The following is a 27933-nucleotide window of genomic DNA, read 5'->3' as shown; positions in this document are numbered from 1 at the left end:
ATCTCATTCAAATATTTCTCTCCAATTTGATTTAAATTATAGATCACATCCATAATAAATTACATGTTAATCACATCAATATACAATTTCCTCAATTTGATTTGAAAAAATCAAATCATTCCTCTTTAATATCCTTTAGTGAGCTAACAAGGAAACTTGGTGGACCTGCAGATCAGAAGCTCCAACAACATGAGATTAATTAGCTAAACTTATTAACCAAATTAATCAATATCCGTTAATTGTGGGCACAATCGACTAAAGACCACAATTGCACTCTTCTCATTGCAGATATATTTTTGTGTCCATAGATATAGACCAAACACAGAAAATTAGTTCTTCACGAGTGTTTATAATGCCAACTGGGTCAAATTATCATTTTACCCTTGGGTTACCTCTGACTTCTTAAGTACCAATGCTCCTCCAATAAACAACTTATTTATGGTCCAACCAATAAACAAAAATCCCTTTCAGGTCAATGAAATGGTAGGGCCCTTTGTTCAAGTCCCAAAGATACCACTTAAGGGAATACTTATTTACTTACCCTGAAGTCAGGAAAGAGTAAATTCCTTCTTATATTATTATGTTCCCAACTACCCACTTAGTCTTGTCCCCAAAATGGTAGGCTTATTGAGTCGAAAAACTAGCCACTTACACCCATACAAATCAAAGGACATTCTCTCGTGAATAGAAGTTCATAATACACTCAGGATTAAGACTAAGTTGTCTAGAAAATCCATTGAAATAGAAACCTAACTAGGTAACGACGTTGCATCTAGTGGTTATATTTCACGGTCTGATTTTATGCAAACTCATTGTATATGATACCCCACTCGTGTGTCACCTACACAAATGCGTTGGATCATTCCATTTGTATCTAATACAAAGTGGGCCATATTTATAGTATCACCAGGATAAGGTACCCAACCTTATCCCTATATTATAGACCCTTTAGGCTGTATCTTGAACATCGATCCCTATATGTCTCCACATACAGTTCAAGACTCATAAGGAAACCTTGGATGTTAGTTTATGGATTTATGGTTATTAAGACAAAATAGAATACAACACAATCAATAAAATTCATTGAATTAACATCGATAACTCTTTATTAATGACGGTAAATTAATATCATTTACTATCTACGAGTTAGTGGGTTGTACATAATATCATAATCCAAAACAATAGGAATATTGTAAATAAATACAATAAAATAGAGCATCCATATACCCATTACACATCTCCCATTTGCTCTAGATTATAGAACGTACAAGTCTCGCAGACCTAGATTTCTAGATGACCCTCGAACACTTTTCCTGAGAGAACCTTTGTAAATGGATAAGCAATGTTGTGCTCTGAGGCGATCTTTGTGACGATCACATCTCCTCGATTCACAATCTCCCGTATCAGGTGATACCTCCTCTCAATATGCTTTCCTCATTTATGATTGTGAGGTTCTTTAGAGTCGGCTACTGCCTTACTATTGTGATAGTATAAGGTGATGGGCAAGTCCATATTTGGAACCATTTCCAAATCACTTAGGAACTTCCTAAGCCAAACTGCTTCCTTTGCTGCTTCACAAGCAACTACATATTCAGCCTCTATAGTGGAATCTGCAATGCATCCTTGCTTGACACTACGCCATACTACAACTCCCCCATTTAGGGTAAACACTAATCTTAACATGGATTTCCTAGAATCCTTTGCTCCATATACTAGTTTGTAGTCCCTCGTTCTCCTAAGAAACTTGAGGATGTTCTTAACCGCAGTCTAGTGGTCTAACCCTGGATTGGACTAGTACCTACTAACTATTCCCACTGCATACAAATGTCTGGCCTAGTGCAAAGCATAACATACATTAAGCTGGCCACAACTAAGGCATAGGGAACACGTCTCATATCCCTAACTTCTTGAGGTGTCTTAGGACACTGTTCGTTGGACAAGTGAACCTCATGCTTGAAAGGTAACAATCCCTTCTTAGAGTTCTGCATCGAATATCGAGTCAACATTTTGTTGATATAAGTTTCTTGAGACAAAGCTAGTATTCTGTTCTTGCGATCAGTAATGATTTGGATCCCAAGTACATACTATGCATCTCCCAAATCTTTCATTTGGAATTGGGCTGTCAACCATTCCTTAATGTCCGTAAAGTACCCTACATCATTCCTAATTAGTAGGATATCGTCCACATAAAGTACTAAGAAAGCTACTTTATTGTTGATGATTTTCTTGTAGATACAAGGTTCATCAATGTTTTGATCAAAACCAAAAGATTTGATCATTGTGTCAAATCTAATATTCTAAGATCTAGATGCTTGTTACAACCCATAAATGGATCGATTCAGCTTGCAAACTTTTGGCTCCTGACCGTGGGCTATGAACCCCTCGGGCAAAGACATAAAGATGTTTTCTTCAAGATTGCCATTCAAAAAAGCAGTCTTGACATCCATTTGCCATATCTCATAGTCATAATATGTGGCTATGGACAAGAGAATTCTTATACACTTAAGCATAGCAACAGGGTAAAAAGTTTCCTTATAGTCATCCTCTTCCCTTTAGGTATAACCCTTTGCTACAAGTCTAGCTTTGAAGGTCTGTACCTTTCTAGCTACACCTCTCTTTCTTTTGTAGATTCATTTACACTGTATGGTTTGACCCCTTTAGTGGATCTACAAGCTCCCATATTGAATTGGAGTACATAGACTCCATTTCAGGGTCCATGGCTTTAATCTGTTGGTCCTTGTCTACGTCATTCATTGCCTATTTATAGGACAATAAATCCTTAATGCCATCATCTGGTATGACAACCTGAGTTTTAGTTAAACCCAACTAACGGTCAGGTTGTATCACAATCCTCCTACTGCGTCGAAGCACTCTCAACGATTGAGAAGGACGAGACTGACTTGAATTTTGGCTTCTTCATTAACTCTTGATATAGGACTAGTTGCATCAACAACCCTTGTTGATTCTTTAGTAGGTTCACTCAATAATATTTTGCTACATGGTTTATGATCTCTCATGTGGTCTTTCTCCAAAATAGTAGATTTGTCGATACAAATACCTTATTTTCTTGAGGGTCATAGAATAGACCACCTATCGTTTCCTTAGGGTAACCAAAAAATCCTTGAACGAGGTTCCAACTTCTTAAGATTTGTCACTAACACATGTGCAGGGCAATCCCAGCTTTGAAATAACGTAAACAAGGTTTATGCCCCCTCCATGACTTGAAAGGTGTTTCAGAAACACTCTTCGAGGGAACATTGTTCAAGATATAAACTGCAATCTCTATTGCATATCCCTAAAATAAGTTAGGCAATTGAGCATAACTCATCATAGAACGAACCATATCTAATAAGGTTCTATTTCTTCTTTCTAATACGTCGTTATACTGAGGTGTACCAGGTGTTGAAAGTTGGGACTGAATTTCATGTTCTATCATATTGTCCTGAAATTCTAAATCCATGTACGCTCCATGTCACACCCCCTCCTAGATTACCCTTTTATTCTGGAAGAGGATATGACCGTGGTAGTTACTAGCTCTACTGCCAGCATTCACCACCCAAGCCTTCTAATCTAAATACCAACCTGTTTGAAACATTAGTAATATACGCAAACAGCAAACCTCTCTTAAGGTTCTACAAAGATTCCATAAATACGTGCATACAGCCAAGACATTACATTTATAGAAACATATTCATAGGTGGCCCAAACATTCCTACAGAAGCCCTAGTCCCTCTCAAAACATGTGTACATAAACAGATCATCAACCTAAGTCTTTTAATAAGCCGAGTCTTTCGGTGGCAAGCAGCAGCAGGATCAACCTTGAGGAAACTGACTGCTACCTGAAAAGGGAAAACACAGAAATTCTGTGAGCTAAAAGCCTAGTGAGTGATTTATAGAATCGTAAAGCAACAAGCATAGCGTCACTATAAACATGTAAATATACCAATGAGTAAACTCAAGCAATTGTCTCTAGATGTAGCTTTAAACCATTCTCAAACATCATTAAACATTATTATTCCCTAGTTGAGAACGAGCCTAAACGCTCTAGCTCCCAAACGTTTATTACCGGCCAAGAGACCCATACTTCGGTCTCTCATTCATAACTACCTACATGCACGTGGCCATACTAAGTACCATCATATTTTAGGTACTTCTGCTCAGATACCTTCTCAAATTTTTCCTTCAGTATCAAGCTACTATGATACCTTCTCATATGTCCTTCGATATCAAATTGGCCAGATACCTTCTCAAATGTCCTTCGGTATCAAATTGGCCAGGTACCTTCTCAAATGTCCTTCGGTACCAATTTGGTTAGATACCTTCTCAAACGTCCTTCGGTATCAAATGTGTATTTTGTAACATCAAATTAAGTTCCATTGCCTAGTATTTACACATGAACTCATTCTCTCATAGCCTTCCCCCTAGGAAGCATATATCAAAATCAGAAACATAGCTTTTGTAATGGTTACACGACATACCTTGGCCTGTGTTATACATATACAAGCTGGGAAACATGCGTTAAGTTATTCTCCAACCATTTGTTGCTTGAGGAAGTATAAATTCATCATTAATGTCACTGTGTTTTACTTGATCATATATGCATGAGTATTGGAAACCTTAAGTTTACTTAGTCACTCACCGTTCGTCAGGCTCTTAATGGTTTATATGCTTCCCCTAGCTCTTATTGGTCTGAAAAGATATAATTCCTGATTAAACTACTTAGAATTCCTAGTAAAATACCTCAAATAATTCATTTATTAAAGGAAATTCCATTAACACAGACAACCTTACTAGCGAGATCCCCATGAGCGAGATCCTCATAAGCGAGATCCTCCTTATGGGCGAGATCGACGAGATACCCTAGAGCGAGATTAGTGAGATCCTCTAGAGCGAAATCAAGCTTTTCCTATCAAATTTTCATCTTAGCGATACTCACCTTACCAGCAATACTCAGCCACATTCCTAGTGAGATTTCCCCCTAGAGCGAGATCCTTCTTACAAAATCAGCGAGATTTTCTTTATAAGCGAGATCCTCATGCCCACATCTCGCTATATTCTCCACGATGAACTGCTTGCTTGTTTTTCACACGCAGCTGTCTGCTTATGCACCAATTCCCTATTATAAATTCAAAAATTTATAGCTCAAAATCTAGAGCTCTTTTCAAGAAACTTCCTTCTACAAACTTGTTTAGAATTGAGTTAACTTCCTTACCTTAAACTTTCAGCCCAGAATTCATTATAGTTTGGCTTGGAACTTCCAATCTTCACCTCGACCCTGCTTAAATCCGAGATTCTACCTTCTCTTTATTTTCTTCACTCTTTGTTCTTCTCCTCCTGAAATCTTCCTTCGGCAAGACAATCTTGCAACCCAGATTCTCTCAATTTTCAAATGGCACTGAATTCACTAAAAATTTTCATGTCAACTGCCGAAACCAAGCTTTTGAATTTCTTCTTCTAAAAACACTTCCCACCGCCTCCCAAGTTCAAGGATTAATCGCCACGTTACCCCCACCTAATATGTTTTTCCTTCCCTTATATCATATTTCCTATAAATAACCATGAATTACTACTTTAATAAAAATAAGAAAGAAAATATATAATATAACATTCCTTTAGCTAAACATGCTTATCTAGGAACCTATAGTTCGGGGTTTACACTCCACCCTGATTAGATCGAAGTATTGTAATCGTTTTACCTAATAAGTTTTCAACTTTAGCCTTATACTCTTTGAACTTTTCAAAGGCTTCAGACCTATGTTCCAATAGGTATAAGTAACCATACCTCGAATAATCATCTATGAAAGAAATGGTGTATTTGTACCCTCCTCTAGCTTCTACATTCATTAGACCGCAAAGATTCGAATGTATGAGCTCTAAGGGCTCTTTGGCTCTATAACCTTCTCCACTAAAAGGTCTTTCAATCATTTTTCCTTCAAGACAAGATTCACATAGAGATAATGATTCATCTTCTTAATTTCTTAGAAACTCATTCTTTACCAATCTTTCGATCCTATCAAGATTTATGTGACCTAATCTCAAATGCCAAAGATATGTATCATTATTACTTGGAGAAATTCTTCGCCTTTTTATTTGAGTATTTACAGTTTTAAACATCTCATGATTTAAAAGTGTGTTTGATTTAGTTGGTCTTAACACATATAAGTTGTCTTCTAGTTTAGCTGAATAGATAGTCACATTATTTTTCATAATCAACACTTCATTAGATGAAAAATAAATATAGTACGATTGTTCAATTAAACAGGAAATAAAAACAAGGTTCCTCCTCATGTTAGGAACAATGTATAAATTTTCTAAAAACAAAAATCTATTTCGAAAAAACAACTTAGCAGCTCCCACTACACAAGCTGAAATGGCATCTTCTATTCCAATCTTGAGCATTGTTTCACCCTCTTCGAGCTGCTGGAAAGAACTAATTCCCTATAAAGAATAACAAACATGATTATTGGCTCTCGAATCAAGTATCCGAACATTATGGTCATTTTCCACTAAACAAGTTTCCATAACTAGTAGATCATATTTACCTTCCTTATTTTTCTTCTTCTCAAAGAGGTACTTGGGGCAATTGCGTTTCTACTGACCATCCACATTGCAGTAGAAGCACTTGCCCTTGCCTTTCCCAGTAGTGGAGCCTTCCCCTTCCTTCTTTTCTTTTTCTGGATTTTCTTAAAACCAGAAGATGAGTGAGCAAGCTTAGTTCCCGAGGATAAACCCTTGTGGAACTTTTTGGAATGGACAACATTTACCTCTCCTTCTACTGGTCCCTTACCTTTCATAAGGAACTGATAAGTCTGTAATTCATACAGAAAGGTAGTTATAATGTGCTGTATTTTGTTCATAACCGCATTGCTGTGGAATTGAAGAAAACTTTTTGGAAGAGATTCTAAAAGAAAGAACACCCGACTCTGCTCATCGATGACCGCACTGTTCATTTCGGGAACATTGAACTGGACCATCTTGTCGAGAACATGTTCTCTCAATGACTGGCCTCCCTTCATGCATGCATTGTAAATGTGCTTATAGGCCTCGTGCCAGATTTGATTGGACGGTTGTCCAAACATCTTCTGGAGGGGCTCCATGATCTAACGTGCAATCACCATGGCCTTGTGCTTCTTAGTAAGAATGTCAAATAGACTTGCCAAGATGTAGACTCGGACTTTATCATTGGCCTTCGTCCAGCGGTCGTATGGATCTTTCAGTGCTTAGGATGAATTACGAGTAGGGATTGGAGGTTATTTCACCGTCAAGATGAATTGCAGATCATCAATAACCAGAATCGTATTTAGGTTAGATTTTTACGTCGCATAGTTCTCTCTGGTTAATTGATCATTTTTAAGCAAAGAAATAATTGAGGAATTCATGTTGAAACAAACAAATGATTGTCTTAGTTATATTTGTCTTAACTCATTACACAATTATCCAATCAATTTAGCTCGTATAATCATATAACCCTAATTAAACTATTGACTTAGTTTTTGCAACAATACTTCAGAGGTTTAGAGCAACAACCATCGAAGAGTGATCAGCTACTCCTCTCCTGAATTGAGACAATCTCAGCTAATCACTAACACCAGAATTCCTATAGTTTTTAGCTACCATTTTTCGATCAAGAATTTATTAACTAACTTAATTCATCCTATAAATGTAACCCTCTCATTTTTTGTTCCCAAAGGTACATTTAAACAGGTTACCGAAAGGAAAGACAACTGCTGAAGATTAACCTAATAAACCCTATCCATTACTGAAGTTTTCATTGTTCCAACTTCTATGATTAGGCCCTCTGAAGGGATGGTCGCTCTAGGATGACACGCAGGCGGACCATAGGAATCTCACCGATGAAACATAATGGAGGAGACCATAGGATATGTTGGCATGCGTCCCTTTCCCACTTACAATGAACACTTTCCTTATTCACCTTGCTTGACAACACTTTCTGACACGAAGCTGAGCATGGATTTCACAATGTGAACTCTTAAGGACGTGAAGCTAAAATTAGATAGATCTCATATATTAATTTTCTCCCACTAAATTATTTTAATATTTTTAGGATTTCATTATACTTAGTTAAAAAACGACTAATAAATTTATCCAAGTCCTTTTAGTTTTCTCACTATAACATTTATATTGAATGATTTAACAATATTTGATTTCATTTATTAAACTCTTTAATAAAATCAATACTTTATTGAATGCTTATAAAATTTTTGCCAATTCACATTCCAGGTTGGTTCCAAGGTGGAGATGTTTCTTTTAAAGGAATCAAATTCTCGCGAAAGTGTGTGAATGCCTTGCATTTAGACATTCGATTTTTAAGGAACCAAAAATAGTAAAATAAAACATGTATTTGTAGGATAAACATTCAAACAAAACTATAAGCATGCTAGAAAAGAAGAAGAAGAGAAGAAATCAAAACTCGCCTTTGTTGATTCTTTTAGATTTCCTCTTCCATCGTTATCAACGATCTTGAACTTCTCCAATGAAGAAGGACACCACCAACAAAGTTACCTTGTTATTCTCTAGATTCCAAAGAACTAGGATGAGTGGTCTCCAAGAACTTTTGAGGAGGAAAAGGTAGAGAAATTTTAGAGAGAAGTTAGAGAGAAGGTGGAGGCTTAGAGTAGATTTTTGTGTAATCAAAATTTTTTTGCCCTAAATGGGCTATAAGGATATATTTATGTGGAGACGGGTGTGAAACCCAGATCTCAATTTCCCTACTTAAGCAGGTAAATAGAGGAATTAACTAAGTGTAAGTTTCTAAGTATTGAATAGATTTTCCTTGAGTGGCTTTGAGTTAAGCCTTAACTAGTAGAAATTTAGATAAGTGTGAAGTCAAAAGAAGCTATGTGTTGGGTGTTAGGAAACATTAATGCATGAGATGAGGCTGAGTTAGTAGAGGCTTAAAAGGGATTAAGCATTGAAGCAAAGGCAACCATGTGTTTGTGAGGTTGGATGCATGTTGGCCGAAGCATTGGCAAGAGACGTTGCCAAGAGTTGCTAATGCGTTGAGGCTTCGTGAGCGAGAGTGGAGAGAGCGAGAGAAGCTTGAGCATAAGGCGCTGGGCAGACGATCGTATAGCTTTGGGAGGTGCTGAGCGATGCGCTAGGCGATTGTGTAACAATGCACGACGTTAAGCAACGTGAAGAGATGTGTTACACGATCGGGCAATACGATAGGCGTTAAGCACTACACGATAAGTGCGGGCGCTAGACGATAAGCGTGAAAGCTAAGTGATAGCACTATGCAACAACACTATACGATAGCGTTAAACATTAAGCGGGCGCTAGACGATAAGCTGAGCGCTAGACGATGAGCAGGCGCTGGACTACACAATGACGCTATACGATGAGTGTAAGCACTACAGGATAGGCAGAATGCTAAGCGATGGGCATTGCGCGATAGATGCAGGCAGTGGGCGATGATGCTATGCGATAGGCAGATGCATTAGACAATAAGTGTAACGACCCAGATTTGTACGCATATAGGAAATTAAATATCAAATAATAAGCAGGACGAAATTTTATTTAAAGGGGTGAAAATTTAGAAAAAAAAAATAATAATAAATAAATAAATTGGAAATTTATTCATTATCCAAAAGATAATGAATAAGGGAGCGAGCGGGAGCGAGAACGTGGGAGAAAGCGAGAGCCACACCAGTGAGAAAACTGGAGAAAACGAGATTCTGAGAAGGGAGTTGCGCGATCGAAGGAAGAATTGGAGAGCGAGAAACCCAGCGAGCGATGCTAGCGAGATTGAGGCTGGCGAGAGTAGAAAGAGCGAGATCCTTGGAGAGAGCGAGATTGAAGAAAAATTGGAGAGAGCAAGAATTGTAGCAAGGAAGTTGGAGAGAGCGAGAATAAAGAGAGCTATTCTTAGCGAGACAGTAGAAAAGAGCGGGAGCGCAAGCGGAAGCGAGAAGGAGCGAGAGAGCGAGCGAGAGAGCGAGAGCGAGAGTGCAGAGAGCGGGATTTCCAGCAAGAAAGCTCCAGAAGTAAATTCCTAGCGAGAAAACGGGAGAGAGCGAGATTTTAAGAGCAGAGTGAGCGAGATTTGGACAGAAGCGCGAATTATGCGTTGAATTTGGCCACGATCTTATAGATTATACATGGAAAAACACTAAAATTGAATACAAACAAAGAATCATGACGTAAGGGCAAACGTTAGCCAAAATTAGGTGTCTTATTGAGAGGAATCCATAAACCATAGTAATTTTAAAGAAGCCACCTGTACGATGATTTGTCACACTGAGAAGAGCTAAAAACTATCATAAATAGGACCCTTTGCCGAAGATTTAACCCATTCTCAAACAAATCTCAGTAACATAGTATCGTGTGAAAAAGTAATGTGAGTGAGGAAGTTCTGTGAAGATTAAAAGAAAAGCTCGAGTAAAGTGCTGCCCAAATTTCTTCTTTTTGATTTAAAAAGGGAAAACTCTGCTGATAAAATCATAAAGATAAAAAGGAATAATTAGATCACAGTCAAGGTAAGTAGTTTATCTCACCCTCTCTTTAAATGTTCTATGGTAGTTGTACCTTTATTATATTGCATGGTTATGTTAATTGTTATATTGCATTACATGTTTAGAACATGTTTCTTTACAAGGACCCCATGCATTATGTTTGTTCGCGATTACGTTAAAACCAAGTTTTAATTAGGTGTAAGTTATGCTTTCAGTCTAATCTTATGGTTATGCTAATGGTTGATGTTGGATGCGACTCTGGCCCTACTGACTGCATGACTCGCTAATCATCATATGGGTTAGTTTCTGCTTAAGTCCTCATCTTCCTATCAGGGAGAAAGATTTATGTTGGAAGCATAACGTTTATGCTAATGGTTGATGTTGGATGCGACTCTGGCCCTACTGACTGCATGACCCGCTAATCATCAGATGGGTTAGTTTCGCTTAGGTCCTCATCTTTCTATCAGGGCGGAGAGATTTATGTTGGAAGCATAACCGACCACCAAACATGTTATTATACGTTTTCGGTCCCAATCATATGTTTTCATGACATGTTGCTTGTGATTGTGCATTTGGTCACTACCCTACGTGAGAACTACTTACTGGGTATATTATATACTCATCCTATATTTTTACAGACTTTGTAGGTAAGAACATAGCGTAGAGGGCAGAGTTGGACGTCGCTCAAATGGCCAACCATCAAACTCACTATTATAGGCACATGCATTTTGTACCACCACGCTAATGTTTTATGGATCCTGGTGTTTTGATAAATAAATTTCTATATAGTTTTTCTATCTAATTTATAAAATTTAGATATGTTCTTTGAAATTTCAACCAAAACTCATCTCATGATAGAAAAGTCTAAGTATGCATGTCGTAGCAGTCGGATCATAAGGTTTAAGGATCCGGGCGTTACAATAAGGCATCAACGCTACACAATGGAGCTAAACGATGGGCGCGACAGCTAAGCGGTAGGCTATGCATGAGATCGTTGAGAGCGAGATCACTAGTTTACTAAATGATTGAGCTACATGATGGGGCATTGGTGCTAAACGATGGACGCAAGCACTGGACGATTACAGCGAAAGATTCATTAGACGATGGAGCTAAGCGATGAAGGGAAAAAGTTGCATAATGGACTAAACAATAGAGCGATGCTGAGGCTTGCATTACGCGAGGTTGATAAGCTCACCCAGACAAATGGCTATACCGAGAGGTGGTTAGACTTGAGTTAGTTGGAGCTGGATGAATAAAGTTTCATGCAAAGGAAGTCTTATGCATGAGGAAGACAACTCAAGTAGGTGTGTGACATAAGAGTAGGTGAATGGGAAAGGAAGTAGGTGGTGGCAAAGCATGGTGCAAACACTTCAAGAGTAGGATGTGTCATGCATTGGAAGACATAAAAGATGAGAAGGATCATTTCTTTTAGCCTATAAATACCACCACAAGATGTCTCTCCCATTCATAAGCCAAAAAGCATAAGGAAGAGTGTTAGAAAATAGATTTAAAGGAGACCATACGTTGATCATGAAGGGCATGCGTCAGACATGAAGTTCCAAGAGGAGGAGATGCTGTCGAACAGTGAAGTCTGAAAGTAGCACCAACTTGGGACGAGGAGTTCTCTCAGACTAATCGTGCGTTTTGAGTGATTTCAAAGCCACTTGAAAGCTCTGAGAACCTAGTTTTAAGGTAGGTCTGCTGAAGAAGAAGCTCTAAGGAATTGGGCTAGAGAGTGAGGAAAAGACAGAAGGGTCGAGCCGTCAGGTAAGCTTGGTCCAGTCTTAATGTTTTGATGATTCCAGTAGAACCACAAGAATTTCTGAGCTAAGATTTAAGGTAAGCTTCCTAAGATATTTTAGAGCATGTTTGCAGAAAGAAGTATCTCGAGATAAGGCTTAGAACTATGAGTAATCTGAGCTTAAATTTGAATTTGGATCTTAGGGTTCAAAAGGGAGCCCGAGGTGATCAAGGAACTTCTAGAAAGGAAGATTCCTACCTTACCAAGGTGAGTGGTGACTTTTCTTTAAGTCTTCAGCATATCTTTTAGAGTAAAAGTGTATATGCTTATGTTATGAATGAGTAAATTAGCATGAGAATGAGATGATGTGATCGAGATGGTCAGGGGGTCAATAGACCTAGTCCCTGAGCCCGAATAGAACTTCACGGGATGGTCAGGAGATCGAGAGGTCTAATTCCTGACCCTGTGGGAGGAACCTCGTATGGGATGGTCAGTGGTCCAGAAGGCCTAGCTTCTAAGCCTATAAGTAGGGAGCTATGTGCACATAGGAGATATAGGAAACATACAAAACGCAAGAGAGTAAGCGTTTCTGACTAGTATCAGTTTAACTACCTATCGTATGTGTAGGTAGAGTCGAGATCAGACTCATTATGAGTAGTATCTCGAGAGGTAGGCTCGAGGCAGGGTGTGACAAAGGGTTAATCCATTCTCCAAGTATTTACCTTTACCCTTAGTGCTGATTAATTAAATAACCCTCATTTAATTAATTGGCACATTAATTAAGTGACTATATATTAATCCTATTTAATATACATTTAATTAATTATCATAAATATCATATATTTATACCATCCTCCAATCTCCATTGTTTCTTAATTAATTAATTAATCAATTAAATCATATTTAATATGAAGTTAATTAACATATAAAATATCACATATTTATATTTATACATCTTTTTACGAATCCAATTCATATAAATCTAATATTTGAATCTTATTCAAGTATATTTCTCTTACATAATTTGGATATGGATCATATCTATATTTAATCATTATATATTAATCTTATTAATATAAAATTCTCTCATTTGATTTGAACAATTTAAATCATTCCTCATTACTATCTTTTAGTGAGTTAACAAGAAGATATTATGGACGTACAGATTAGAAGCTCCAATGATATGAGATTAATTGATTAAACTCCTTTAATCCAATTAATTAATATTCATTAACTACCTTCACTCCACTAAAGACTGATAGTTGCACTTTTGGCATTGTAGAAATATTTTTGTGTCCATGGATATAACAAATCAACAGAGTGATTACTCTTCACAAATGCTCATAACTATAGCTGGATCAAAATACCGTTTATCCCTGTAGTTACATCTAACTCCTTAAGTACCACTGATTCCTCTAATGAACAAACAATTTATAGTCGACTATAAACTAACACCTCTCAAGCCAGTGAGAAGTTGAGGCCTCACTGTTCAAGACCTGGAACCAGCTATTAAAGGAGCAATCTGTCTACTTTACAAAGGAACGGGAAAAAGTGAATTTCATCTTGTGTAGCTGTGTTCCCAGCTCCCTAATCAGACAAATCCCCAAAATGGTCGGCTTATTAAGTCAGCTATCATGGCCACTCTCGCCCATACAGATCAAAGGACTGCTGTCATAAATAGGAGTTCATAGCTCACTTAGATTTAAGATCAAAACTTCTATGGTCATCCTAATGAAATATTAGTTTCTTCAAGTAATGGTGTTATAAAGAGAAACTAATTATTTTATGGTCTGGTCTATGTATAAACTTCTTTATATAGGATACCCCCACTCATATATCTTTACATGAACAATATGGTTCATATTGTTTATAACACTTACATCTCATGTAACAATCACAAAGTGGGTCGTATCCGCAGTGTTACCAGGTGATGACAGGCAGAAATGCATGTCATCTTAGGCCTTTTATTTAGAATTATGAGGAACATAGTTAAGCAGAATATGCGGCAATTATGTTAGGAATTCATAAGAAATTAAGCTTGTGGCGTTTAGCATTTAAGAATCTCAACTAACCCATTATTATGCGTTCAATTTGTTTATGATCGGACTACAGCATAGACGACTGCATGCGGAGAAACTCTCCATCGCAAAGGTGAACGTATTCGATACACGCATGGGTGTTGCGGTAATCAGCCGCATGCGTCCATCACATGGGAGAATGCGCTCATCAAGCGATTGCGGTCATCGTGTAAAAGTTGCAGTATTAAACGAATGTGGTCATTACATGATTGCGGCTACACGATAATGCATGATAATGGGATCAACGCAAGGTTGGTGAATGAACGCATCAACGCGTCTCTAGGGAAAATAAAAAAGACGATGTTGACATCTCACCTACCACGCCGTTAGCAGTAGAGATTCATAAGAACTAAATGCGCCGGAATGTCAGAATCAGAGCAGTCCATTAATGCTATCGGCGATCCAAGCTCTATATAAAGAAGCTGATGAGCAGAATTTTAACTTATCCAAGGTTTTCACCTGAGGTTCGCCTAAGGGCGAATCCTTGTGATCCAGACAAAGGCGTGAGAAGAAAGCTTTAGAGTTCTTCATCTTCTTCCTCCATTCTGAGGACTGGAGCCATCAACCGGAGTTTTAGATCTCGGAGAGTTAGCTCCACCGCTATCATGGCACCACCGGCAGCCTTGACACACATCCGCTACTTCCAAGCCAGTGCGTTTCATTTCTCTTCTTTTCTTACATTGTATTGTATTACATTTTGTGATTAAGGAATTAATACATTATGTGTTCAATGCATTTCTATGTTTCCTTCAATTCCATCTCCATCTTCTTTACTTAGTATCCTTAACTTTCATTGTATCACTTAGTGAGATTGCTAGAGTATCGCATACTTAGTCATGTGGATTAGAGATATGAAGCATGTAGCAAACCACCGAGAGGTGTGCGTTGTGTGAGTGTATAAAGTAAACCTTATTTGCTTGGTGTGAACCTGTAGCAACGCCTGTCTATATGCTAACGTAATGCTTGTCTATGAGTAAAGTCAGCACAACCCAACTGCCTGGGAGGGTAAATGGTTGGTCGCATTAAGCAATTGTAAGTTATTGTTCACTTAGAGATAGGAATAATCTTGCGTCACCAAGTTTGTTGTGGTTACCTTGTCTATGTATGCGCCCATCATACCTTTAGAGCTGCTCGAGAGAGAGTCTAAAGAAAGAACCTAAGACTCGAGAGAGCTAGGTTAGAATCGATGCTCGAGAGGGCTTAGATTAGGTTTGCATAAGCAAGAATGGAGACTTAGGAATAAGCTTCGTTTTTTTATTACATAGCATATGCACCCTACGAAGAGGACAATGGCTGCGTCCAGGAAGTAGGATATGGTGGCTATATGCGGTCATCTCGACACGATGCATACACACTGCATACGTCCTAGATTTAGGCTTTTCTTGTGTGTAGCATGATCGCATGGCTTGCATTGACTAAGGTTGCCCTTGCGGTCACTCTTAAGGGTTGCAATGAAGACATCTCCACATTTTATCTATTTTTTCCATTCATTTGTTTCATGTCAAGAGTTGTCGTGTCTCTACCTCTCATTCACACTCTCATTGCTTTGTCTGTTACTTTGGAGTAGGAGTAGGGTTAGCATAGAAACCTCCCATCCATTCTTTTATTCAACCGCCGCATGCACATTACCGCATTCATCTAGCTATAAGTCCCTGAGTTCGACCTCGGATCACCCGAGAAACTTGCGTCCGCGTTATACATTGCGTGAGCGCAAGAAAACTTGTGATAAGACACGTGGTCATCGCATACATCTGTTAACGCATAGCCATTCCAACGCATGACCATCGACGCATGATAATCAATGCATACACTAAGAACATGCATCGCATATTGCATCCACAAAATTTTAGTTGTCGAGTAATTGTCATCTAATTTCCCTTCATCACCAGGATAAGGCACCTAATCTTCAATCATTTAACCATATACTGTTCAAGTGACATCATATAACCTCGGATCTTAGTTTATTGGATTGAATTAATGTTGTCTAAATGTCAAATAAAATACCTCTAATTTTATTAGATAAATAATTTGTGTTAACAAAACTACAAACCACGAGATACACTAGATTTAGGATATCAATCCCAACATTGTTTTCGTAAGCTTAAATACCCTCGCTTAGATAGAACATTTTTTAGACAAAGGTCCTTTATGAGAAATTATTTTATAAATTAAATCTTTTAACGGAATTCATTTTAATCCTATTAAAACCAATTAAAAGATTAACCCATTTCTAATCTCATTAAGAATACTTACAACATAAGTCTAGGTGAATTAATTTTAAACCATTTAAACTAATTTGGACCTATGTTTGTATGCGGTTTTTTATTATAGATTTTAATCTATCTCATTAAAAACATAACACTTATATTTTAATACTTTATTAAAAGCTATAAATTTACATCTAATGACATTGATTAAATACAACAATTATATTAATCTAAATAATATCATGCTCAATGCAAATTCCATTTTCATTTGATATAACACTTATATTAATCATACATGAAAATCAAGCATTCACATATACAACCTTCTTATTGCGCGCACGTCCAGGATTTGTCACATACTCAAAGCGTCGCGAGGCTACGAATCAGTTTGTGTATTGCCTCGCCTCATAACGTTGCGATGCTGAAAGGCAAAATGCCCCTCTTTTGTGCGTTTTTTGCTCCAAACTTGCCTCGAACACCTCCATTTTTCCCGTTCTCCTTGACAACACTTGCTCTTTCAACCGACACTGATTTTTAGACTCGAAGCAAAAAAATAAATGCCCAAAAAATACAACAGGGCTTTACATTTTAATCACACTAAAAGTAATCTAATTGCCAAAATTGAAAACATCCAATCTTGCAAACCTTCAATCAAAATGCAAATTTAAAAACCCACTTGTAAACTGCTTTTTGTTTAAAAAATACGAAGAATGAAGATGCAAGAAAATTTCTCTGATATCAATTGAAGGGATCGAATCCCGAACGGAAGCATGTGAACGCCTTGTATCCCAAAAATCAGTTTTTTAATGAACAAAAACAATGTTCTAAAACATAACTCATGAAGGATAAACATGGTAAAAGCATGCTTTAATGAAGGGAAACGAAGAGGAAGAACTAATTCTTACCTTTGAAGATTCCCACGCTTCTAGAAAGATCCTCTTAGTTTTCCAACGAACGTCTCCTCAATCGATCTTAAACACAAATGCCTCCTCAATCGATCTTGATCACTACCACAAGAATAACCTTGTTATTCTCTAGGATTCTAATAAAATGATAGGTGGTATCCAACTATTAGAAGAGGAAGAGGTAGAGAGATTTCTTTGGACAGAGTAGAGAGGATTTTCTTTTGGTGGCTAGGTTAAAATTCACCAAATGAATTTATGCCCTAAAAGGGCCATAAAGAAGAATTTATATGGAGAAGGGTTAACCCCTTTCCAAGTCTTTTCCAGTTTACCCATGTGCTCAATTAATTCAATAACATTTATTTATTTAATTAACATTAATTAAATAACTATCTATATATTAAATCCAATTTAACGTATATATTTAATTAACATAAATAAACATCTTATGCTTATGTGCACCACCTCTTTATTAATTTAATTGATAAATTTTTTATTAATCCAATTCACTTGAATTAAATATTTGAATCTCATTCAAATATATCTCTCAAACATAATTTAAATTATAGATCACATCCAATATACAATTTCCTCAATTTGATTTGAACAATTCAAATAATTCCTCTTTAATATCCTTTAGTGAACTAACAAGGGGATCTGGTGGACCTGCAGATCAGAAGTTCCAAAATATGAGATTAATTGGCTAAATTCATTAGCCAGATTAATTAATATTCGTTTACTAGCGGTTCACTCCATTAAAGACCAACAACTGCACTATTTTCACTACAAATATATTTATGCCCATGGATATAAACCAAAAATAGCAAGTTAATCCTTTAGAATGTTCGTAATGCCAACTGGATCAAATTACCGTTTTACCTTTGGGTTACTTCTGACTTCTTAAGTACCAGTGCTCCTCTAATGAACAACCTATTTATGGTCCAACCAATAAATAGAAACCCTTTCGGACTAATGAGAGGATAGGATCCTTTGTTCAAGTTGCGGAGACACCACTTAAGGGAACACTCGTCTACTTACCCTGAAGACGGTAAGGAGTGAATTCCTTCCTCTATTATTATGTTTCCAATTTTTCACGTGGTCTTTTCTCCAAAATGGTAGGCTTATTGAGTCGAAAAATAGGTCACTCTCACCCATACAAATCAAAGGACATTTCCTCGCGAACAGGAGTTCATAATGCACTCAGGATTAAGACTAAGTTGTCTAGGTCATCATATTGAAATATGAACTTAACTAGTTAACAACGTTACATCTAGTGGTTAATATTTCGCAGTCCGGTCTTACGCAAACTCATTGCATAACATACCCACACTCGTTTATCACCTACACGAACACGTTAGATTATTGCGTTTGTATCAAATACAAAGTGGACCTTATTCATAATGTCACCAGGATAAGGTACCCAGCCTTATCCCTATACCTATAGACCCTTTAAGTTATATCTTGAACGTTGATCCCTATATGTCTCTATATACATTTCAAGACTCATAAGGCAGTCTTGGATGTTAGTTTATTAGATTTAGGATTATTAAGACAAAATAGAATACAACTCAATAAAACGATAACTTTTTATTGATGATGATCCAATTAAGAACATTTACTATCTACGAGTTTTAAGGCATAAAACTCAATAAAATTCTCATAACCATCAGTTATATGGGGAGGCGAGATTTAAAGTGCTTGATCATAACTCCTATCATGTTCATTGCTCACTACTCATAATTGTTTAGGTTCTTCGGATGACACATATATCAAGGTCAATGTATTTAAAGTTCATCGTTCGAGGTATAGAATGAGGAAAGGTGAAATAGCAACGAACGTGCTTATTGTTTCCAATACGAATGGAGAATTCATATTTATCATGGAAGGATGGGAAGGGTCTGAAATAAAGTATGTTTTGGAGTTTAGATGACGAAAAAAAAAGTGGTAGACATTCTTGTTCAGTTACTGGGATTGTCAATACGAGATAGAGGGAAGCTCATGGGTATAATATTTAAGAGCCAAGAAAATACCCACAGTTTCTTGTCTGCCCCGATGGAGTTCAAATTTATCTACTACATAGAGTTGTTGGGAAGGATTGGATGATGCACATGCTCTACTTGGTTTTTGTTGGGATCTTCAATCAACCCTCATATATCTCATTAATATTTTTTGATACAAGTACTTATATGTCCCTACTATCTTTATGTTTCTAGCAATTTTTCTTTTTATCTTTTTTGGGCGACTGTACATTTGTATTAGAATCTTGTGAAATTAAATTGTAATACAAACATATTTCATTAAAATTTGTAATATAATGTCACTTTATTGGCCTACTATGTATTAGATAAGTTTTATAAATCTAACTTGTGTTGTTAATTTCAATTAAAATAAATACTTAAATATATTTAATATGACAGAATTGAAATAAATCAAGGAATGAAAAAACTATAATTTATGGAGAACTTTCTTGCTTATTACATTTTCAAATTTGTAAGAAATGACTTAGAAAAGGAAAAATAGATAGTTATACACTCCATACTACATAGCTATGCACTCCAAACACAGGCTTCATAACTTCAGACTACATAGCTCTATACTCCAAACATAGACTTCACAACTTCACAAATCCCCAAACTTTAGAAACCTACTTCAAAATTCTAGATTTCTGAAATCCACTCCTTGAGCTGAATAACCCCTAGGGCATTCCTTCTAGAAACTTAAAGGAAGATTTAGAGATGTAGCATACTTCAAAGACAATATTTCACACTGGTATAAGCTTAAATTAATTTACATATATAGAATTCTGAAAAAATTGTAGGCAAATTTAACACTATTGCACACACTCTCTCTTACTAATTTATAGTTCTTTTTAATAATTGTTTATTAATAAAAGAAATGTCACCAATTTTAATAGGTAATTACTTTTTATTTTTCTTAACATTAAATACAATATATATTGCAACTAATACAATATATATTGTAATTCAGTTTGGCTTAATATTTAGTAGATATCTATAACCTACATATGTTATACAAATCCATAATCCCTAACCACAAGTTACAAAATTTGAATTATATTTTGTAACCTACACTTTGGCCTGCCTTATTAATAATATTTGTATGGTGTCTTCACACATCCAATAAAGATAATACATATATTTTCTACTTTTCTTCCATCCATCTCTCTCCCATGTTCTTACTTTTGTTCTTTCCATCATTTTTTAACATGTTATCAACATAAGTCTTTACCATTTCATTTGCAAAAGGTGGGTTTTCTTTTTTATTTTCATTTATGTGATTTAAATTATGAACATTCTATATATACAATGTATATATATTAAATACTTCATATATACATTGTGTATAGTTTAAACTACGTTGACAACATATTATTTTATACATATCGGCATGTTATTTACATATTATACTTATAAAGTTATTGTATTTTTATTATAATTTTATGATTGAATTTCTTTTATGCTTTATATATTTGTCTTGTTGTTCATATATGTAAATAATATATGTTATATATGTATAAGTTGAATTGTTCGTCTTATTTTATGTGAATTCTTTTATGTACACGATTCATCTTATTTTAGCTAAGTTTAATATTTAGTATCATTCACAAAAGTGCACTAAATGCTTTTATTATTTTATCTAATTGTTGTTAATCATTATATATATATATATATATATATATATATATAAATTGGAATTGATATATTTGTAAATTATGTGTACTCACTATTGCAATTTCTTTTTTTGAAATCATTAATGTGTGCTTAACTTATTATGTACATACATATATATATTTTTCTTGATTCAATTTTCATAGTTAAATGAGAAATGCATGACAAACTTATGTAAGAACACCTATAAATAAGCAACCTACAATTATAACAAATTAATTCAACAACTTAAATCCCAACAACTCCCTATAGATCAACACCATCACTAACTACTTCCACCTAACTAGTCACCTTATCAAAGTCTCACAAAAATAGGATCACCACCATCAATCTACAATTAAGCTAATTAAATTTGCAATCAAACCAGATCACATGCCATTCTTGGACCTAATTATGTCTTTTGTCTTTTATTATATTTTAGATAGAACATTAGTCAATGATTTCCTTATAAAACATCAAGAAAGAGTTTGGAGCACTAAGTTTGTTATTATAATCAGTGAGTTAATTTGTAGGTTATAAAAGTCTATACTTGGAGTGGAAACTATTTTAGTTTTGGTAAGATATATTAAACACTATAATAAAAAGGGAAAGGGAAGATGAGTAAGAAATAATAAGCACTAATAAAAAAGATCTGAAATAGTAATACTATAGTTAATTGTAGGTTATAATAGTTGCAAATTGTTGGGATTGGTGTCCTAAATCTCTTTGTAGTCTCGTAGTTTGTAAACTTTGTATAAACATATTGTTGTTAATAAAATAAATGTTATTTTATAAACATATACTCAATCCAATAAACTAAGATCCGAGGTTATTTCATGTAATTTAAACATGTAAAGGAATCTTTTTTTAAAATAATATTATTTTAATATTTATTAAAAAAAACAGAGTTGGTTTGAAAATATTGACAAAAATAGGTTTGTAAAATTGTGGACGGAGTCCAACTCAATAGGTAAATTGTGTACCTAGTCCACGATTTAACGTTAAATCGTGGACGGGGTCCACGAATTCCCAACCACATGTCAAGTAAAGATTTAAGGCTAAATCATGAATGAGGTTTGACAATTTTGGAAGGGACATTAATGTTTGACCATTTAAAAGGATAAAAAGAAATAAATGGAAGGAACAATAATGTTTGACCCTTTTTTTAAACAAAATGTTTGACCATTAAAGATTAGGAATTTTTTTGTTATAGAATTTGAAAATATTGATTTCCATATTTTATCACTAATGTCATTATGTATACCAATTAAATTTAAAATCTATTTATGAGATTTTTTTTTTGACAATATCTACTTATGCATTTTTTTAGAAAATTCATGAATTACGAATTAAAAACAAACATAACATTAGACTCAAATTTAATTTTAGGAATTTTTTAAAAAATAATGTTATTTTAATATTTATTGAAAAAAATAAAGTTCGTTTGAAAGTATTGACAAAAATAGAGTTGGTTTTAATATTTATGGATTTTGAAAGCAAATTCTTTCATGTTCTTTTTAAAAAAATAAACTACTACCACTAACATGAAGTCTAGTTTTTTTTTTTTTTTTTTTTTTTTTTTTTTTTTCCTTTTAAGTGGGAACCTGGATATAATGTTACATTAACAAATTCGTTGGATGAAGCAAATTTTAATTTATCGATCTGAAGAAAAATTGAATCTTTTATATATTCCAAAATTTCACCTCAAGATTTTTTCATTAAAAAAGGATATATATATCATTAAAATTTCATTTAATGCAAAAATTAATATAATATCGACATGTAATTAATCCAAAATTTTCTCGAATTTTTTTATATGGTACCTTATTAATATGGGAATTTATGGAAACAATTAAAAAAAATGAAAATATAGACCCCGTCCACGAGTTTGGTCTCAATTTTTTTTATATGGAAACTTATTAATATGGAAAATTGTGAAAACAATTAAAGAAATTAAAAAATGGAAATCATGGACCCCATCCACGAGTTTGGCTTCATTGACCAAGTCATACGCTAACATGGAGGCCACAACTATAATCGTGTGTACACTATTTTGCTACACTATTTTTGTCAATACTTTTCTCTTCCACCACAGTTTTGTAATTTCTTTTCTATATACACTATTTTTGTCATTGCTTTCAAAAAATACATTATTCTTGAACTTAATCCTATGTAGAGACATACAAGTGGATAATGTTTAAATAATAACCTAAATGGTCTATAGTAGATGGATAAGGCTAGGTACCTCATCTTGGTGACACTACGAATATGACCCGCTTTATAGGTGTTACAAGTGTTGTAAAGTTCTACAAATGATATGATCCTAATCATTCATGTGGAGACATGTGAGCGTGGTATCCTATACAAAGAGTTTGTATAAGACAGAACCACGAAATGATTAGTCTCTTTATATAACGTCGTTAATAATAGAGACTTACATTTCATTAGGATGACCATAGGTGACATGATATGAATCTTGAGTGAGTTGTGAACTCCTGCTCATGAAGGCGGTCTTTTGATTTGTATGGGTGAGAGTGGCCAGATTGTCAACTCAACAAGCCTACCATTTTGGAGATTTGTTTGACTGGGGAGCTGGGAACACAGCTACACGAGATGAAATTCACTCCTCTGATGCAGGGGCAAGTAGATAAATTGCCCCTTTAAGGGTTAATTCCAGTTCTTGAACATAGTGGCCACACCCTCTCCTGGCCCGAGAGGGACTTGGTCATAGTTGAACTATGACTTATTGTTCGTTAGAGAGATCAGTGGTACTTAAGAAGTTAGATGTAACTACCGAGATAAAATGGTATTTTTTACCCAGTCATACTTATGAGCAATTTGTGAAGGGTCATCGCACTATTGATTGGTTATATCCAATGGACACTGAAATTTATATGTAGTGCGAAGACTACAACTGTCGATCTTTAGTGGGGCGACCGACAGTTAACGGATGTTGGGTAATTTAATTAAAGAGTTTAATAAATTATCCAAGTACCATTGATCATGATGAAAACACGTGGCAACATTGGAATTTGTCTTCAATTTTAGTTTGGGACATATGTCGACTCTTAATTGGTCCCAAATTTGATGATTTGGAATTTCATCATTAATTTAGTGAATGGCGTGAAAATTTGTGATTGGTGCAAAATTTCTCATTTAAGAGTAATATATTGACACAAGGTGATTACTAACTTCCGCTGAGGATTTATATCCTTCATTTATCAGTGAGTACAATTTCGTTTTTTCTCCTTATTTTTTTTAAATTTCATTTCCATAATCCCATTCCTTTCCTTGTTCAGCTTTCTAATTTTTTTTTCTTCTTCTTTGTATTGTTGGCAGGGTCACAAAATAGGCTACATTTTTAGTTTCAAGTTTGTGAATTACGATAAATCTATGTTGGTTATATATATTAGTTAGTATTTGTATTGAATTATGATACATTGAACTGTTTATTACCTATTTTTATATAAACTTTTGACATTTTGGATAATTAATTGAAAGTTCTAGAGATTTAACCTACTTTACAATCAATATTTCACAAATAGCCTAAACATGAGTTGTTTTTTATTATTAGATTTCTGCATAAATTTGGGACAAATTTAACTTTATGACACATTCTCTCTTATTAAATTTTTGTAGTTTTTATAACTTTTTTTTTATTAATATAGAGCCTAACCCATTTTAATATTTAATCTTTTATAATTTATTTTTTTGAATAAGCATTAATTACAGTATATCTTACAATTAATGGTGGGTTTTCCGTTTAATGATTTTTTTAATTATTTAATTAATATGGTATATATCCATTAAATTTAGGAATATGTTAAGATAGTTGGTTGAAATAATGACACCATCACATTTTATATACTCTGTTTTATTCGTTATATTTAAATATTACATTATTTCACTATATGTAATTCAAATGTCGTTAGTTGTGTCATTATATATTGCATAGATACTAGGATACATTGTCTGATATATTCAATCGACATAACCCTTCATGTAGTTAATAATGATATATTCAATCGACATAACCCTTCATGTAGTTAATAATCATATATTCCCTATATTTACATGGTGAATTTTACTTGATTTTGTCTTTTTTTTTTTTTAATATATACTGTGTTGTATTCGCCATAACTTTTTTAAAAAATTACATTATTTCACATAAGGTAATTCTAATGTCCCAATTGTTTCAATTAAATATTTCATATATCCTAGGATATATTATTTGTCATATTCAACCAGTAGAACACTTCATGCAGTTAAAAGAAACATGTATTTCATATATTACAATATAAATTGTACCTGATTTTTGTGTTCTAGTGTAACATATATTTAGTATATTACACTATATGTTGGAACAACATTTCTTATTATCTCTAATCCTTACACATGTCATATAACATATACACATTAGTATACACCATAGCAATAAAGAAGTATATAGAGTGATATATGGAAAAAAAAAAAAACAAAATTATTTGAGTGGTGGAGCTTTTTATTTAAGAGAGAGAGAATAAAGTAGACACTAATACTCAATTTTCTATTGATTTCTTTCTCAACCTTATCTTGGCAAAGATTACGATACCACTATATATAGTTTCACAAAGTGTCTCCCTAAATTCCTTCAATAAATCACTAATAAAAGCAAATGAAAGAGATTACAATAATTAAGACAAAATTTCAAAAGTTTCAATAATTCTTGACCCTTCGATACTCAAATTGCCATAACTTTCCATAGAAAATACCAAACGACTTGAGACTTAAATCATCAAAAAGTACACATCCGGGGGATCAAAATCCATAGGTCACACATTTAATTTGGACATCGTTTGACCTTACAAATTTTTTCTAATTCCGCCCAAAAAACTGATAATTTGAGTTTAATGCTCAACAAATTCCTCCCTTAAACTAAAAAATTTCAAGTCATTCATTCCGATCATCTTTTTCAAATTTTCAAACAAAGCTATTGGTAGAGGCTTTGTAAAAATATCAGCTACTTGTCATGACTTGAAACGTGAATCATTTTCACTTCTCCATTCTTTACACGTTCTCTAATAAAATGAAACCGGGTGTCAATGTGCTTACTCCTTTCATGATGGACCGGATTCTTTGCCAACTCAATAGCTGATTTATTGTCAACTCGTATTTCAGTTGACTCATGTTGTTGTAGATTTAATTCACACAGTAAGTTTCTTAGCCAAATTGTGTGACACACACACCAAGATGTTGCAACATATTCTGCCTCACATGTTGACAAAGTTAAGATTGGCTGCTTTTTTTAGAGCCATATGAATGTTATATTCCCCATGTAGAACACATATCCTTTAGTGCTTTTTCTATCATCTATATCTCCGTACCAATCACTGTTAGTGTATCCTATCAACTTGTATTCACTCGTCCTTGTGCAGAGAAGCCCAAATGATTCGTCCCTCGAATGTATCGATGAATTTGTTTAATGGCCTTGAGGTGCGAAAGTCTTGGATCCTCCATATATCGACTCACTACACCAACACTATATGCAATATCCGGTCTTGTGCATGTGAGATATTGTAGACTCCCTACCAGATTACGGTATTCATGTGCATTTATTTGATTTCCTCCCTCAAATCTAGAGAGTTTTGTGCCAAGCTCCATTAGTGTTGCTACAGGCTTGCATTCTTCTATCTTATTTCTGTTCAACATGACCTTTGTATATGCTTCCTGTGAAACAAAAATTCCAAAGTTTTCTTGTCTAATTTCAAGACCAAGAAAGTATTTCATCAATCCTTAGTCCGTCATTTCAAACTCCTGTGTCATAGCATCTTAAAAATCCATAACCAAGTTCTCATTGCTCCCCATGAAAATAAGATCATCAACATAAAGGGCAATGATAAGTAGATTACTTCTTTTTTCTTTACGTATAATGCATACTCATATGGGCATTGTATGAACTTGTTCTTCTTGAAGTAAGTATCAACTCGAGTGTTCCATGCTCGAGGTTCTTGCTTTAACCTATAGAGCGCTTTCTTTAGTTTCAATACTTTATTTTCCTTTCCAGATTTCATGTATCCAGGGGTTGCTCCACATAGACTTCTTCTTCAAGAACTCCATTTAAAAGTGTTGATTTTACATCCATTCGATAGATAGCCCATTTGAATTGTGCAGCTAGAGATAAAAGAAGTCGAATTATCTCCATTCTTGCAACTGGAGCAAATACTTCGTCATAATCAATTCTTGCTTTTTGTCTATAACCTTTTGCAACTAGACGCACCTTGTACCTTTCAATCTGAACTTGGGCATTCATCTTCTTCTTATATACCCATTTTACACCAATGAGACTATATCCATCAGGCAATTCCACCAAATCCCAAGTTTTGTTTCTTTTGATTGCTTCTATCTCTTCATCCATTGCGACTTTCCACTTCTTGTCTCTGGCTTCTTCAAAAGCAATGTTCTCTGAGTCTGCTAATAAGCAAACTGGGTATACTTCATCAGTTAAGTCATATAGATATTGTAGACTTTGCATCCTAGGTTGACTCGACTCTTCCACTTCATCAGATATTTGAGAAGTCATTGGAGTGTTTATTGGTGTAATTCTCAATGACTCTCCTTGTAATGCTTCCTTTTGATTCTTCCAGTCCCAGGCGCTTTCTTCATTCACTTGAACATTGCAACTTACAATCACCTTTTTTTTAATTGGATCAAATAATTTATAAGCCTCTGTCTTCTCGTCATACCCAGTAAACACATATTCCTTACTCTTATCATCGAGTTTGGTTCTTCTTTGGTCTAGTACTTGCACATTGGCCACACTACCAAACACTTTAAGGTGTCAGACGGTTGGTTTATGACCATTTCAAGCCTCTTGCGGTGTTTG

This window comes from Benincasa hispida, chromosome 12 (genome assembly GCF_009727055.1).
Source record: "Benincasa hispida cultivar B227 chromosome 12, ASM972705v1, whole genome shotgun sequence".
Taxonomy (NCBI): domain Eukaryota; kingdom Viridiplantae; phylum Streptophyta; class Magnoliopsida; order Cucurbitales; family Cucurbitaceae; genus Benincasa; species Benincasa hispida.
Note: the sequence above shows the minus strand (reverse complement) of the source record.